Below are 16,316 nucleotides of genomic sequence, written 5' to 3' on the forward strand. Positions count from 1 at the left end.
GGAAGAAGAAAGGAGGAGGCTGGGAAGGAGACATAAGACTGATCAGGAAATAGATTGTTAGCTACTGATAACAGCAAGTTTTGAGCTGCTTTGGTCTTTTCCCAGAAGCCTGACAACTCAATTCAATGTTTAGACTCTGATAATATAAATCCAATATTTTGTCTTCAGTCAAAAGGGTAATTCAATTATTTATAATGTCTAAACTTTAGGCTGGCCATACAGGGAACTCAGATAGCTTGAGCAGTTTAAATGATATTAAGGTTTTCTTTCTGACCTGCACATTCTGTTCAGCAATAACAACTGACTAGTTTATAAACCCCCACAGCTTTCACAATGTTACAAGCGATAAATGACTGACAGAAACATTATTAGTAGAAATGAAATGAAACAAAATGAAAAGAGAACAATGAATACCTGACCACTCATACTGAAGCTAAAGTTCTCACAGGAGTAGGACTGGGTCCATAAGCAGCAAATGTGCACAAGAAGCTGCTGATCAGACTGCTGATTACAAACAACCCAGTTCCGTTAGGATGGAAAAAGTGACTACTCCTAAGCCTAATAGAGAAAAGACATCTGACCATTAAGATATCTGATGAAAAGACGTGAAAGAAAGCAACAGCAAAATTTTTATGTTATTTTGGTTCATATACATGAAAACAGGAAGAATGAAGAAAAAAATTATTATCACTGAATATTGTGCTTAAGGAAGTAAATATTCACAGAATGCATAGGTAGCTTGAATTACAAAAACAGGAGTAATAAACATTTCTTGTAAGTCTTTAGTAGACTTTAACACTTTTTAAACTCTGTAATAATATAAGTTTTATCTTTCCAGATTTGGTTGAAGTAAACATTTCTGTGGAACTGCTGATAGAACTTTTGTAGGTACAAAAAGAAGTTACTTCTTGTATTTAGACATTAAGTTTTCCACTTATTTATAGTTTGCTGCATATTTTCAAAATAATATTGGTCTATAAACACTTATAAACACATGGAAAAATAATTTCATTTTACATAGTACTAATGAGTAACTTGCTTTCACATTAAAGATGTCCGTTTTCTAGTCAAGTCCCAGGATTTTTAAATGATGTAATTTTTCAAATTTGTTAAATGCAGAAAGAAGAACCTGGTACTAATCTTAAACTACCAAAACTCAGGATATTCATCGGTTTGATATGTTTCACTGGAGAAGGAGATTTACAAACCTGATGACTCGCTACCGCACACAAAGGCACTGATGTAGGGCAGAGGAGGGCTCGGTGACGCGGACAGCCTCCAGACACGGCCACTCCAACGGGACCTGCCACGAGCAGCCTCTGTCCTGGCCAGCGGGACCTCGCCCGTGTACCTTGTCTGGTTACCTTTGGGACCAAGCTACATTTAGAACTTACAACTCTTAGCACTTAGAAATGAGAATCTCATTTTTTCAGGCAAAAACACCTCTGCACAGTCATAAAACAGCACACGTATACAAATCGAATGGGGAGCACTGCTAAGAAGACTTTTTCTCCTCACAGAATAAGTACAGGCTTTATTTACTTTATTTAAATCTCATTAAATTTTTTTGTTGACAGATAAAATGCATTTTTATAAAAAAGAATTCTCACACTAAAATTCTGAGAGCTGAAATGTAACCAAATATATCTCACAAATACTTGAATCGTTCTATACTTTATACTGATATCAGATGAAAACATACCTTACATTTTAAGAAGAAATGGGTTATTCTGCTGCTGTTAAGATGTTAATTATTTCCTTTATATGCCCAAGAAGAAGATAAATATAATTGAATTTTCTTAAAGTAGGTTTGCAATGCTCTTCTCGCACGACCCTGATTAAGGCATTTTACAACGTCATACCTTCCCTTCTCTGAAAGTATCTCTGAAAGAATATGCTGAGCTTTTTTTTCAGCATACCAACAAGATGCATTTTCTGTAAACTAACCATCACTGAGTAATATTCAGTTGTGCAAATATGCCTCCACTGCTATCACTCAAAAGTGAAATTTTAAGAAATACTAGGAAAATGTCCATAAGAACAGGGTCAGCTGTGTCTCTACAATAGGTTACAAGATCACAGAATTTTTAGCGACTCATAGAATAAAACATTTGTGATTTGGTAGGGGTGCTTAACTGATGGGGTTCAAAGGAGGAATACAACTGCAATAATAAGAACAAGGATATCCCTTCAAAGAGTTCTCACTCTTACTAAAGGATCTACAGAAAGAAATGCTTGCAGATTTAGATTAAAAATTTAAAAAGACACACTTACTAGCACATTCAAGTTAATGTCAACATCCACTTATTCATGAACTTATATGTCAACAGCATTACAGTTCTTCGGTATTCTACTGAGGTTTTAAATAACTTGAAATTGATATTTTACATGATGTAAGTTTACTGATTCTTTTGGTCAAATTCTATTTACTGTAAGAACATGTTAAAGGCAAACAGCATGTTGGAGGTGAGGCCATTTAAACCCACTTAGAGTAGATTTCAACATGTATGTTGTTTTAAAGAATGGTTGTTTGATCCTTTTATTATATACACAGATTTGTCTGTGTGTGAAGTACTTCTGTTCTATTAGCACCATGTTAGCATGTCTGCAGACCTTTACCTGTATTACATTATTTTATCTACCATACAAAACCAGTATCTTGCAGTACACATGCCAATGCTTTCAATGGCAGTATTGTGGACTACCTACTATCCATATAAACACATCTTTAATATCTAAGAAACACCTCCATGATATTAGTCTAACATATCTCTAAAAAGATTCATTATTTCCCCATGATCAAAGACATTCTTCATGTCAAAATCCCCACAGAAGCTAGAGGTGAGCAGTGGGATCCTTGTGTAGCTGTGTGTGAAAATGGATAGCTGTTCCTTCTACAAATATACTGCTCCAAAAACCTGAGGGTCCTTAGGAAGTAATAAATACACCTTTTAGCTTTAATGGCTTAGTGTATATTTAACTCACATCTCTTCACAGACATATGCCAAAAATCCCCAATTTTTTCAGCAATGTAGAATCTGTTAAAAAAGCATAGGGAGAAATGCTAGCCACTAATAGTGGTATAGAAAACTTTTTAATAATCTCTTCATTTACAGGAAGGTTGTTTTCTCCGTACAAGGCATACAGCTAAAATTCTTCTGTCTTTTATTAATTTGGATGTTTACTTCCTTTAATGGGTATAGGAATAACAACAAGCTATATTTAATTTCCTCAGAAACAGAGAAAAGCATTTTTACACACCTGTGTTTCCATTTATTTAGTAGTTTTCTCTCAGGAATCCAATGCATTAAAAGCAGTACTTACTGATTATTCAAACCAGAAAACAATAGCTCAGAAATAGATTAACTTTATCTTGCCATTTGACTGCAAACCTCATTCTGAACCATGCTACTAATAAAACAGAGAAGGCAAACATGAGTGTTTGAAATGTCTGGCTAGGCAATATCCAAAACATAAGACTGAAAAGACTTTTTAATTCAATTTTTTAATTCAGTTACCTTGCTTCTTTCTATCAGCTACTAGACTGAAAAGTAGTGTTCTATTCACAAAAAGATTAAGTGCTTACTTCTTGGCAAAACATTTACAAAAATCAATTCCAATCTTCCGTCAGCTAGCCAAATGCTAGCTTACATATGCACATTTAAGCTTCTGTTTTATCTAGAATGATACGAAACCATAACTCCAAATAGTAGCTAAAAAACTTAGATAAAAGATCACAGAATAAATGTCGATTTACATCCTAAAAGGAAATTTCCATTTCCAAAAAGCACTAATAAAATTCATTCTGCTTGTGTAACCTTAAAGCAGTGACTTCAAGAAAACTTGAAAAAGAAATGGAGATTCTTCCCTCAATCTTGTGCTGGCCAATAATAGAAGAGACACAATGATCAACACTAATCTTATAAAATATTCTCTGTTATCAGAAACCAGCAGAGACATTTCAGAAAAAGGTGCCTAGGTAGTCTAGAAAATGTACATACTAGACAGTACCAGAAGAATTGAGGTTTTAGAGAGAAAAAAATGAAAAGTATCACTCTGTCAGACTTAAGGAAGAAAATTCTTATTAATGAACTGAATGGAATAAAACCAGAGTAGAGGTGTGGCACTGACATGACAAGACACTTTACATAGCAGAAAGTGTACAGTAAGTATGAAAAGTACAGAAGACATTTCGAAGGATATAGTTAAATGGAATAGAGAAGATAGCCATTGAACACAACCACTAGAGACAAACCAAGACTGACAATTCACCTCATGCTAAAGATGAGAAAATGTGCCTGGAAACAGACTAAATTGCATGCATTTTTTGTAGGGGTAAGAAACAAGGCGACTAGAAACATATCCAGAGTAAAAAATTACTGGTCTTGCCTATTGAAGATCATGAGACTTCATCAAAACATAGCTTACAGAAAGACATCTTGAATAAAATTTTTGAGGAAGCAATAGACATAAATGATCTTTTTAGAGCACCTTTGGGTCCCATGAGCAACAGTAGAAAGATGTTGGAATAAAATGCTAGGCAGCAAAAAAAAAAAAATAAAATGCATCTTTCTGGAATATTGGTTGACCTTCCAACCCAATTGTTTTGGTAGGTCTCTCAGATGGCGTATCAAATGTGTAACTTGAATAGCTTCCAGTTTCATACCATTGGAAATAATTGGAACAAATCCTCTCAGGAAAAGGCTAAATAGATACTCAGGCAAAATGCTAAACTACAACAGAAAAAAGAGAAGGAACAAGAGAAAGGTTATCTAAACATTCAGTAAACATAAAATCAAGACAAAGAACAAAAGTTAACCTAGATGCCAAAGACTGTAGAGATTAAGAAAAAAAAAACAAACAACAAAACTTCATTTACCCATATGACAACTCTAAAAGTTGCATATTAAACAAGAGAATTGCAATTACTTCTTTATATGGTTAAATTTAGTTCAAGTTATTACTGAAACTTGGCCGAATTTGCATGCTTGCAATGTTAAAATACATGACCATAAGCTGTCTAGTGCTTTGAAACTGAGAACTGAGCTATTCACTTCAGCTTCAATAAAAATTCTGAAGGAGTTGAGTCCTCTTCAGTGTTTGCATTATAGGACAGTGTGAAAAGAATATAATGTATCAGACTAAATTCTGTCCATGATTAGCTGCACTTCAGGATTCTGAGACAAAATGTACAGGCATCATCTGTAAATAGCATAAGCATACAGTAGAACTAGTAACGAATGATGAAAACTGACCCTATGGTACGTGACTGACTACGGTTGTATTATCGTTCTGGTTACATTAAGTAGTGTTTTGTTTCTATAGCCATGGTTTTCAAAGAGAGATATAAGGTTAAGCCAATTGGAAAACATGATTAAAAGACTTATTATTTTGAACACTCAAGAAAAACTTTAAATAAAAGTAGTGTACAATCTACCTACTTGACTACAGTATTCTCAGAGAGATACAAAGCTACAGTTGTATTGAAGTGCCTTCCCGTTTCCAATTTTAAAAAATGAAGTAGACTGATCTTCAAAGAAGCCAACTGTAAAAGAAAAACTGCAAATTATCATAAATCTGGACTATTTTTTTCAAATAATGGACAAATCACTTTTCTCTTTGGCTGCTTAAGAAATTACGATCAATTGTCAGAGCTATCAAACACAAGTTAAAAACTATGACTGTGTAATTTCTATTTCTAGGAATTACAACTACAAAAATTAATTTTTACATTTAATTAATGCCAAGAAAATAATATCTTTTTTCACAAAAAAGGAAAGTATATTCACCTAAAAAGTCTATACATTTCACAGATAGTTCTATTTATTATTTGGTCAACCATTTAAATAACCTGTAAACTGTGGTGATTAATGACACGAACAAAAGTATAAGAAGACACAACTATCCACTTGCATTTTGAAAGCTTTTGGGTGCATCCTTCCTGACTTTCAGTTGTTGCTGCAAAGGTGACATGTTCTCCTACCTACCTCTCTTAGGTCTTGTCAACACTGTATGTCTATCTCCGGTATCCCAGGGCATCAAAAAAGAACTCTAAATGCCTACGTTTAGGAACGTAACTACAAAAGAATAATCACATACAACACGAAATTCCTTTATATTCCAAAGAAAATTAGCTATTTGATGGGAACCGATTTTTCTTTAAAATGTTATTTTACAGTTAATGAAGCACATTCCTATACCAAAAAAAAGGGGGCAAGGGAAAGGGGAGAAAGTTCCAGTGTTCTTGGAACATTAAAATGGCTTTATATGATTTCATTAGACATTTAGGAAGAAAACCTTCCATTTTCATTTCCCAAATTACTGTGAGAGAACAAATACAATTATTTACACAACATGAATTAATAAAAAACCTGAAATGAAATGCTGACATGAAATGTTGACATTCTTGCAGAAAATTTGATATTAATTGAACCAATAATTTCAGATTTTAAAAAGTTCCATTGGAAAATGTTTAAGTCTCTCTAAAGCTCATCCCACAAAGACATTCAAGATACATATCAACAGTCTTCAAAGCAACTGAATCTTTTATTAAGTCATTCCTCCTTTTAGATGAAGTTGAAAACTACAGATGAAATTCCTCTGGCAGCTAAAAAATGCTTTTTACAGATCTCTCTCACTTGCTCTTTTTTTTTTTTTTTTTTTTGTCTTTCAATGTCTGTCATTTTTAGACATTTTTTCCCAATGTCCTTTTCTTTGACTTGATGCAAATGCTCTGTTCCTTTCCCTTCCATGATCCCCCCTGTGTGTCCTTTGGTTATTTCCTGCTACTATTTATGCCAGACTGTCACATCATTTCCAACACTGCCAGTAAGGACAGATGTCTGACTTAATAAAAAAAATATCAAGCAAACATCACATTTGGAGGCAAAAATATTTAAACAGCAAAATATAAATATTAAAGAAAGACCTGGAATTCTTAAAGAAAACCCTAGTGTAAAACTTATCAGTTAATGAGATGAAGTACCTTTCAAAGAAACAAAGCATAAAAATGTAATGACGTTCAGTTGAAAATAATAATAATATGGGAGCAAGACAAATCTGAAAGGCAGGCAATTTGGGCAGATGGCCTATTCCTGATCCTAAAATAGCTGATGTTCTTTTTAACATTACAGTTTAGAAGAGTGGAAAACAACTCCATCTGCCTTACCCTTACGTAGCTATTGTTTGTTATTCGTGTTGATGACAATTTCATGCTGTGCTCCAAATAGCCATAATGCTTTTGGGAATCACAAAGCTACATGCTGCATGTATTCAGGTGTGGAGAGAAATTTAGAATATATGGCTAAAAGAACAAGATATTAAATATCATAATAAGCTTAGCTTCTTGATCCAAGACCATTTACATTTGTATTTCTACAAAAAATACCCCCCTAATATGGAAATTTGGGATTTCCCTCACAGGTTGAATACACTGATTCTCTCCTACCTATTCAAAGTATACAGGTCACATAACACCTCAATCACAGACCAGTATTTCCTTTAGTAAGAATTCTCTACTAAAACAGAGAAAGGAAAGTACATGGAAAAATATTTCCATATTGAAATAATTTCTTAGAAGAATATGATGGGTATGGTAATAATAATATTCTTCCTTCCGAGAATTATCCATTAAAGACACTATCAAAATCTACAGATTATTGAGTTCTAAGCACTAGTCTGAATACAGGACTGTTCTCAGTGTGTGTCCTGGCTAGAGCTGAAGTGAAAACAGAAGTGCTGAGGACAGCTGTACATACAGGAGACAGTCTTCCATAGCTCAGTGCTAAATTAAGGGTCAAGGAAGGCTATAGGTCCTGTTTTAGATACTGCTTTGTGCTTCAAAATGTCGACACATGAGACAAAACTACTTTCCAAGCCATCATCTTGAATCATACAGGTTGATTCCTTTTGATATTCCAACCCAGCTTCTCTTTATCTCCATATGTCACGCAGACTTACATTCTTATCCCAATGCAAGAATAGGAACCCTCCATGGCGTAGCATATCACTCTGAGACTGCCTGTCAGTACTTGCACAGTGTGGATTTATCAGACAACATTTTTGCTAGCCAGATAGACAGCTCTCAGGTTCACACAGATAAGGAAGCAAACATGAAGAGTCCCATGTTAATAACAAGGTATTCATCGGTGATCCCTTCAGTTCAGACTATTGCTGCAGATGAAAAAGCAAATAAAAACTGGTCTCCTACAGAAGCATGTACTTATTTCACTCTCTAGCACTTAAGATGGCCTGAGAGCTAGGTGCCAGAACAAGGGTTAGTAGGGCAGTAAGAGTCTCTTATCAATAGAAGACAGAAAGACAAGAAGATGCAAAACCAAACTTATTTATGTTCTTTTTTAAGGACTAAGCTCACTAGATATGGTTTCCAGTGACATCATAACAGTGAAAGAATTACCTTATTCATCTTTCTGAGCCTAGCAATTACACCATCTGGATCACTAGACCTTGAAGGACAGATAAAATGTATGGGGGGAAAAAAATAAATGAAAATAAATAAATACAAAAATAAATGGAAATATTATCTCTGCAAGATAAAAAAAAAAAAAAAAGAGTGAGGCATGCCCGAACTGAAGGGTGCAACAGCATGGACAACACAAAACTGAGTAAAAAATGAATGCTGATTTTTCAATTTAATTGAATAATTAGGAAACAAAAAAAGATCTCTAAGCTTTCCTGATAGTTAATTAGCTGTGCTTCAGAACCTCAACATAGAAAAAGGAACATGCTCCTTTTAAAAGTAGAATAAACATGGGCTTTGCACTGCCCAAAGACAGACAAACCTCAAAGAGAAATATCTAATACTAATTTTGAAATGGAATGTGTGAAAAGGAGAGATGGTAGTATTCATCTATACACATTTCTTCCAGTCCAGATCTAGATTCTATAAAAAGAGCATTTTAGCATTCATATGCTACACTTTACAGGTTAAAGGGTTTGCAGTCTTGTCATTTAGCATGTGAGTGTAAGTCAGATTCCTTGAGATGGCTGTTGAGAATAACATTTGAGGGCAAATCTTGTCAGAAATTTTGATTTTTTTATATGAAATTGTACTCTGTGCTGTTAACATTTATAACATCTTTTTATTTCTGTCTAGCATGAATTTCAGCTAAACCTAGAAACATACAGCTGAATGCTTTGTAGCACGAAAGTTACTGTCTGAAGACTACTAAAGACAGCTAAAAGACCATGCTTTGACATAACAGTGGGATGATTTTATAGGACACAGAACCATACGACAAAAATCATCTATTCCTATGTATTCTAACATATAAATGGAAGATAAAAGGGCTACAAATAGAGTTAGAGATATCACTTTTAAATTAAGTGCAAAGTGTCCAAAAACTACACAAACTAAACCCCAATCATTTAAAGTTAGTTCTACTATAGTAAAGCAAATAGCATCACTAAAATACAGGTAACTATCTGTCTTTACTTATCAAGTAATAAAAGGGTTAAATTAAATCAAACTGTTACTATCAATTATACTTAGATTAATTTAATCTTACTTAACATTTACCATGAAAAAGGATAGGTAAATATATATTACTTAGGTAGCTATTTAAAACATGCATTCTTTTCTAGTTAGGACTATTGTGTAAACTGCAAAATGATGATAGCTTCTGAGAAAAATTAAGTTATAAAAATCTATTTTATATTACTTTGACTGGACATGCATAAAATGTGGTCATATGAATTTTACCAATTCACTACTGGTTTTGTGCCTTACAAAAATTAACATGTTACCAACCTTAAGTGTTAAAGTGTTACATAATTTCATAAATGCTCTGCAGGTATTTATGAGAAGTGCAGGCTCATTTTTAGCAAACTAAGTGCTATATTGAATATTCATATGCCACACAACATATTCCAAAATACGAAACAATGCTCCTAAAATAATCTGCTTGAACAAGTTTGGCTATCTATACCTAAATTATATAAAACATGCACACCACTATCTCAATTCCATTTCTTTTACAGCCATGTAATAGGGTTTCAGTACTCGTGTTAGGATTAACTGTGTCCTCATGACTTCCAGACTCTCAGTTTGACAAGTCCAGAATAGTACTGTCCACTGCCACAACACTTCTAAATGTATATTTATATTATCATGTCCAAACCACCCTATTGCTTTTCAGGCTGTTGGAGTACAAATCAAAATTAATTCATTCTCTTTCTTCCAGACCTTCAACCTCTCTCTCACCCCTTCACATTTCTTCCATTCATTTAGCACTAACCTACCGTGCTCTTACGCAAAAACACTCCAGTGTGGGCAAGCAGCCTTTCTTTTTAACTACTTTCTACTTCATTAACACTTCATCTTTTTTCCCAGTCTCCTAAAAAATGTGCTTCCAGACTATCCTTCTCTATGCTATTTGTTAACATTTTGTAATTTTCAATTACATGAAAAAAAGAATGCAATCCTGAAACTCTGCTGTCTGTTCCCCCACCTACTTCTGCAGTCAACTCTTCTTAAACAACATTATGTTAAAGCTTGCTTTCTCTCCCTTGGTCTTAGAAAAGCTGATTAAAATGGAGGATGTCCACTACAGCTAGAGTAATTTTAAGTTATTTCTAGCTTGTGTAATATCTGGATTAATAGAAAGAGAAAACAGAAAGAGAATAATCTTATTACTCATCCAGGCTTTCAAAAGCACAATACCATTCGTAAGCACATACCAATAAACACATTACATCAAAGAGAAAAGCCCCGTGCTACCCTGAACATCAGTAAAATAGAAGTTTAAGAAGATTAAATAGAAGAATGAAAGAAACAAAAAAACATTGCCAAAGAGTTGTGGGTTTTTTCTCTATCACATCAAGAGGTAGGTAAGTGCCCACCAATACTTCCTCATACAGGAAAAGCATTTGGGTGTGTAACTTCGACTGGATTTAAAAGATAATAGACCCTGACATGTTTGGACATTACAAAGCATGCCCCTGGATCATGAAAAGCCTGGCCCCATAAATCTATTTGTCTGACTGATGGTCCTTAAAAATTTGCATATGCATGGCTCTGCTAAAGACAGTATAAAAGCAATATACATCATTCATTTAACTGAAAACATTATATATATTTTTAATTAAGACAAAATGGGAAAAGAACAATATTATTTATTTAAAATGCTTAGAATAGAATACTTTGTGGAAAGCATCTGTTTCAGGATTAAATAATTCAATATCCATCAAAGAAATATTGGACAGTCTAGAATTTTAAGTACCAGCAAAGGAATGTTCTGTAACTCAGATATTATTTAATTACAAACAAAAGTAATATGCCATATAATATATTCTAAATTAATTTATTTTAAGATACCACAAATAATATAGGTTTCCCTCACATTCTTACTCCTCCTGACCTAAAAAGTTTGCAAGAGCTTGCTCCCGCTATTCATCTCCAACTATCAATTATCTTCCTACAGGATTTTTTAGGCTTCAGCTTGTCTTCCTCCTCCTTTTGTCTCCTTCATTTGAAAATTTCTTTTTGCTTCAATTATCTTACACATGAAAGTTCCCTGTCTCTGTCTGTCATGCAACCATTCTCCTACTATCAGCATCTCTTCTTTTGTTTATCATTCTGGCACAAAAATCTACTTCTCCCTTCCCCAAATTAATATTCCATTACACTGGATGTGTATAAAATAATCTAAATTCTTCTTGCTCGAACCCTTATGTTAAATATGCCAAATGTATGTATAATGAGATGACTTTCCAGTGAGTAGGGGTCTACTTTAATCAAGAGTGTGGAAAATATCTCATAAATATTCAGAAAATAGATAGGAAGTCTAAGGAAGGAAAAAAAATGACAAATCAAGTGCACACCATGTAAGTATTACAAATAAAGTTGAGGACAAACCAGAAACTGTAGATACTCAATGGTAGATAAGTCAATGGTAAAAAACAAACTGTAACACAGGATGATAGAAATACTTTAGAACGAACCAGAAGAGAAGAGAGACGGAAAAATGTGGCCAAAAAGGACAAAATTGCTAAAAGATCAAGTTTGCAACAGTATGAAATCAATAAATATGAGAAAAAAAACAAGTTGAATGAACAAAGAGATGCTACGACTAGTTTTAATGATGGTGACAAGGAAAGGTATAGGAAAGATTGTTGAAAAGGAACGAGTTAAGACACTGGGTCTAACAGTCCATCCTGGTAACCCAAGAATTAAAGGTAGCAAGATACAAGTCAGTAGCTGGAAGCAAATTTTGAACAAGAGGAAGTAACAGTATTATCAAAAACGGAGAAAAAATTAATGATAAAAAGATGAAGGAACAGCCAGGGAAAACAAGTGAGCTCAAAGATATCATGGAATATACATATGCAGAAGTTGCAAATGAAGACTTAACAAGAATGGGGGAGAAGCACAAGACAGCAGGAGCATGCGCTTTGATTTGGCCAAAACACTCAGTACCGAAAAAAGCTGTAAGAAGCCTGACAAGGCAGATACAACAGGTAACGTCATTTGGGAGGTTTCATCCAGAAGGCAATTGAAAGCTGATAACCCCGTGTTATTAAGCAAAATAGTTTCATAAAGAAATCTCAGAGGGAAGGAGACACTACTGCCTCTAATTAAAGACAGAGCTCAAGGTCCAGGAGCTGCTTAACAGTATCAATTATAATGCCACTAATAACCAATTAAGGTTTGTGATTTTTCTAAACATTATCAGAGTCATGGCAATTTTTATTCTCATTTTTAAGCAGCCTCAAAATTCTTTAAAAATAATTAATTCTAAAGGATTAACTCAAAAAATCCATTTAAAGGCAGCAACAAAAAGACACTGGAATGTATTCAAGTTTGTTCTAAATCATATCCAAAGCAAGTGTATTCCACTAAAAAAGAAGCCAATCATTGTCACACAAAATAAAAGCTTGAAGAAAAAGAAACGAGAAGAGCAGTAGTAGAGGAGAGAACAAAGAAAACAAAATCAATAAAATTTAAGAAGAGGAAAGATGGAAGACAAGAATGATTCCATCATTAATATTAAGTTATACAAGTTAATACATTTAAGCTATATATGAAAATACTGATGTAAAAAGAGGCAGACAGAATACAGCAACAAACTTTTATTTAAAAAATTACTCTTTTTAGACCCATTTTAAAACGGTTAGTAAACTAACTGAAAACTCAATGAAATCTTGGAAGTAAGAGAGACAGAATCAGCCAATTAGGTGTCTGTATGTAAAAACAGAGATGATACTCAGAGTCTCTGAGGATGCATCTACATTTAAAGATGCCTCTCAGGTGCAATTTGGAGAGATCTGAATTAGCAAGTGCATAAAGTGCTGTGCGGCACTTCAAGGCATTTACTAGCTTGGGTCCAAGTGCATTCGAACATTATTGGTCTGACAGAAAGGCACATTAGCTTAATATCACTCCCACCAGCCCTGATTATTTTGGAAAAACCCCACATTCACCTACCTAGACTGGATACATAGAAGTGCTAAACCACACAGTACCAGCCATGGTAGTTTGGACAACACTACTCCACATTCAAAGGGTAGTGGTTAATGATTTGTACTGTTCAGAGACCAAGTGGTCTTCCTCAGGGGTCTATTCTGGGATTTAACCTGCTTAGCATCTTCATCAATGACCTGAAAGAGGAGACAAAATCCTTATCAATCTGACAACACTAATTTGGAGGATGCAGTAAATATATCGGAGGACAGGGCTGCCATTTAGAGGGACCTAGAAAGGCTGCAGAATTAGGCCAACAGGCCATCATGAAATTCAACAAGGAGACATGTAAAGTCCTACACCTAGGATGCACTAACCGCCAATTGAGTACAAACCTGGGAGTGCCTCACTGGGGAGCACCTCTGCTGAGAAAGACCTGGGAGTCTTAAAGACAGTTGGTTAACAGTATACCTGGCTATATTAACATGAGAGTAGTCAGTAGATTAAGGAAAACAACTATTTCCCTGTACTCAGTACTTGTTAGACCGCCTCTCTAGTACTGTGTCTAATTTTGGATCCCAACCTGCCTGGCCATACATGACACTGATCAACTGGAGTGAGCTTAGCAGGAGGCTCCCAAGTTGTCAGAGGTTGAAGCACTCGCCCTAAGAAGAAAGTCTGAGGCAGCTGGGCTTGTTCAGCCTGGAAAAAAAGAAGGATTGGGAGGAGTAAGTAGCAGTGTTCCAGTATCTAAGAGGTGGTTACTAAGAAGACAGAACCAGGCACGTTACTGAGGCACACAGCAGAAAAATTATTAACAAACTGAAATTAGGGGGGAGGGGCTTTAACTAGATACAGGAAAAATAATTAATTATGAGGAAAATGATCTTAGGAACAAGATGCACAAAGTTGTTATGAAATCTCTGTTTTCAAGATGACCCTGTTTTGATCAGGAGGTTGAACTAGATCACTTCTCTTCCAACCTGAATAATTCTGCAGAGGAACTATATCCCCAGAGATTATACATGCGGTGCAACCTGCTCAGAGAAGCTGAAATATTTTAGCTGAAACAATTGCAAAGTTTTGATCAGAAATATCCTCTTATTCCTTTTTAAATGATACAAAGATATCTTCTTGCAGAGACGCTATAGTTGGGTACGTTGTTAGATGTCTTAAATCTCTCAGTTTTAAAACTGTATTCATAATCCAGACAGTTACTTCCATACTTTTTCAAGATGTGGCCATATTTTATTTCAAATATACTTAGTCTACTTTTTAGACTAAATTCTTAGGAATTTATTACATGTTTTTTCTCATATTCTACCATTTTCACTATGATGCTCCGTCTACCTATCTAAATGGCATGATTTTGCATAAATGTAGAGCAGCAGACTGTGAAACTGAATATAAGAACATTTCCTCCTTTTTTTCCAGTGCAGACATGAGTAACTAGCTATAACTAGCATCCCTTTTTTCTGGACTACAAAAAAAGTAGAATAAACGCATCAACATGAAAAAAAAGATTCAAATCACCTTCCTCCTTCCAAAAAAAGTATGAAACTGATGATCCAGAAAATCTTTCCTCTTGTACTGCTAATTATTTTGAAATTCCATTTCTTTGGGGCTTGGTTTTGTTCTATACCTTCAGTGCTTCCTTAACATTTCACTTCGTCTTCAAGCTTGAAATTTCAGTTTGATCAAGGATAATTCTCTTATATGTAAGGTAATGTCCTAGACTGTATGCCTAAACATGCAGTTTTACCACTATGAGGAAAAAGTGCCACGAAACTTAAGAATTTAGAAAAGCACAGGCTACTTTACAATATAATACAATGTCCACCAAACAAGAACAAAAATTTGAGACAGAATCCACCTATTCCTCTTCATAGGAAAATTGCCAGAAATATACATTGAAAATGCCACAGAAATCAAGACATTCAGTCACAAAGGAGAAAGCTGATAATAAGTAAAGCTTATAAATGGATATGAGATAACACCATGGGCTAGTGGGAATAAGGAACACACTAATAAATAAATTTTCTGGTAAGCTAAGCTACAGCTACATTAAGTTCTGATTATTAAGCTATCAATTAACAATCAAGTATATACATAAGAATACAATGATAGTTACATTCAAGCTAGCCTAGCTTGGTACCCTGTCTCTGATGATGTTCAACAGAAGCCTAGTGAACGGCATAGGACCAGGGCAACTTTCCACGACATTTTCTCATAATACACTCTACTATCTCCTCAAATTTTCAGACCCCAGGGACTTCCTGACCCAGAAGAACTTTCATGCACCTTCATGTTTAACAGCCTTTCATGGACTCTTCTCTCATGAATTCATCTGAGGAGTTTTTTAATCTGTGTAAGAGTTTAGCATTCAAAGCATACACCTGAAGTGCAATGATTTCCAACGATGTTTTAACAACATGCTAAGGAGATACGTGAATTTTTTGCAGCCAGATGCAATTACGAAGGGTTGTATTTTTCAGTAAACACAGAGGGGTCAAAATATTTTTCCTTTTAACTAAAGAGTCAAGTTTCTCAAATATTTGCCAAAACTTATGTTAGAATTCTAATGTATCCAACATCCTAATAGGGATCAGTAGAGGAACGCTAACAAACTAATCTGTGAAAACAAAGCACACTAAATCAACAATCCTGAGACCATTATAGAGTGATTAGACTGTTGTCCCCGGTCTGAAAACCACCAAGGTGCCTCAAGGAAAGAAACTGTCTCTTCACTTTGCAATCTAATGGTGATGATTACCTAAAGAGGTGTTAAGATTTATTCTGTGACAGAGAAGAAAAAAACTTTGGGGACTGTGTAAAATTTACTATGGGATGTTTTAAGCAGAAGGAGGAAAGGCAGGAGGAAAGAATCAAGACGGAA

The 16,316-nt window shown here is 34.7% G+C and overlaps 1 protein-coding gene across 2 annotated transcripts in view; it reads right to left on the reverse strand.

The window, feature by feature from the left end:
* The window catches only part of IMMP2L (inner mitochondrial membrane peptidase subunit 2), a 453,181-nt gene that overhangs the window by 266,975 nt on the left and 169,890 nt on the right, over positions 1 to 16,316 (reverse strand). The gene's annotated exons all lie outside the window — the stretch shown is intronic.

Source organism: Leptosomus discolor, chromosome 1 (assembly GCF_034619465.1).
Source record: "Leptosomus discolor isolate bLepDis1 chromosome 1, bLepDis1.hap2, whole genome shotgun sequence".
Taxonomy (NCBI): domain Eukaryota; kingdom Metazoa; phylum Chordata; class Aves; order Leptosomiformes; family Leptosomidae; genus Leptosomus; species Leptosomus discolor.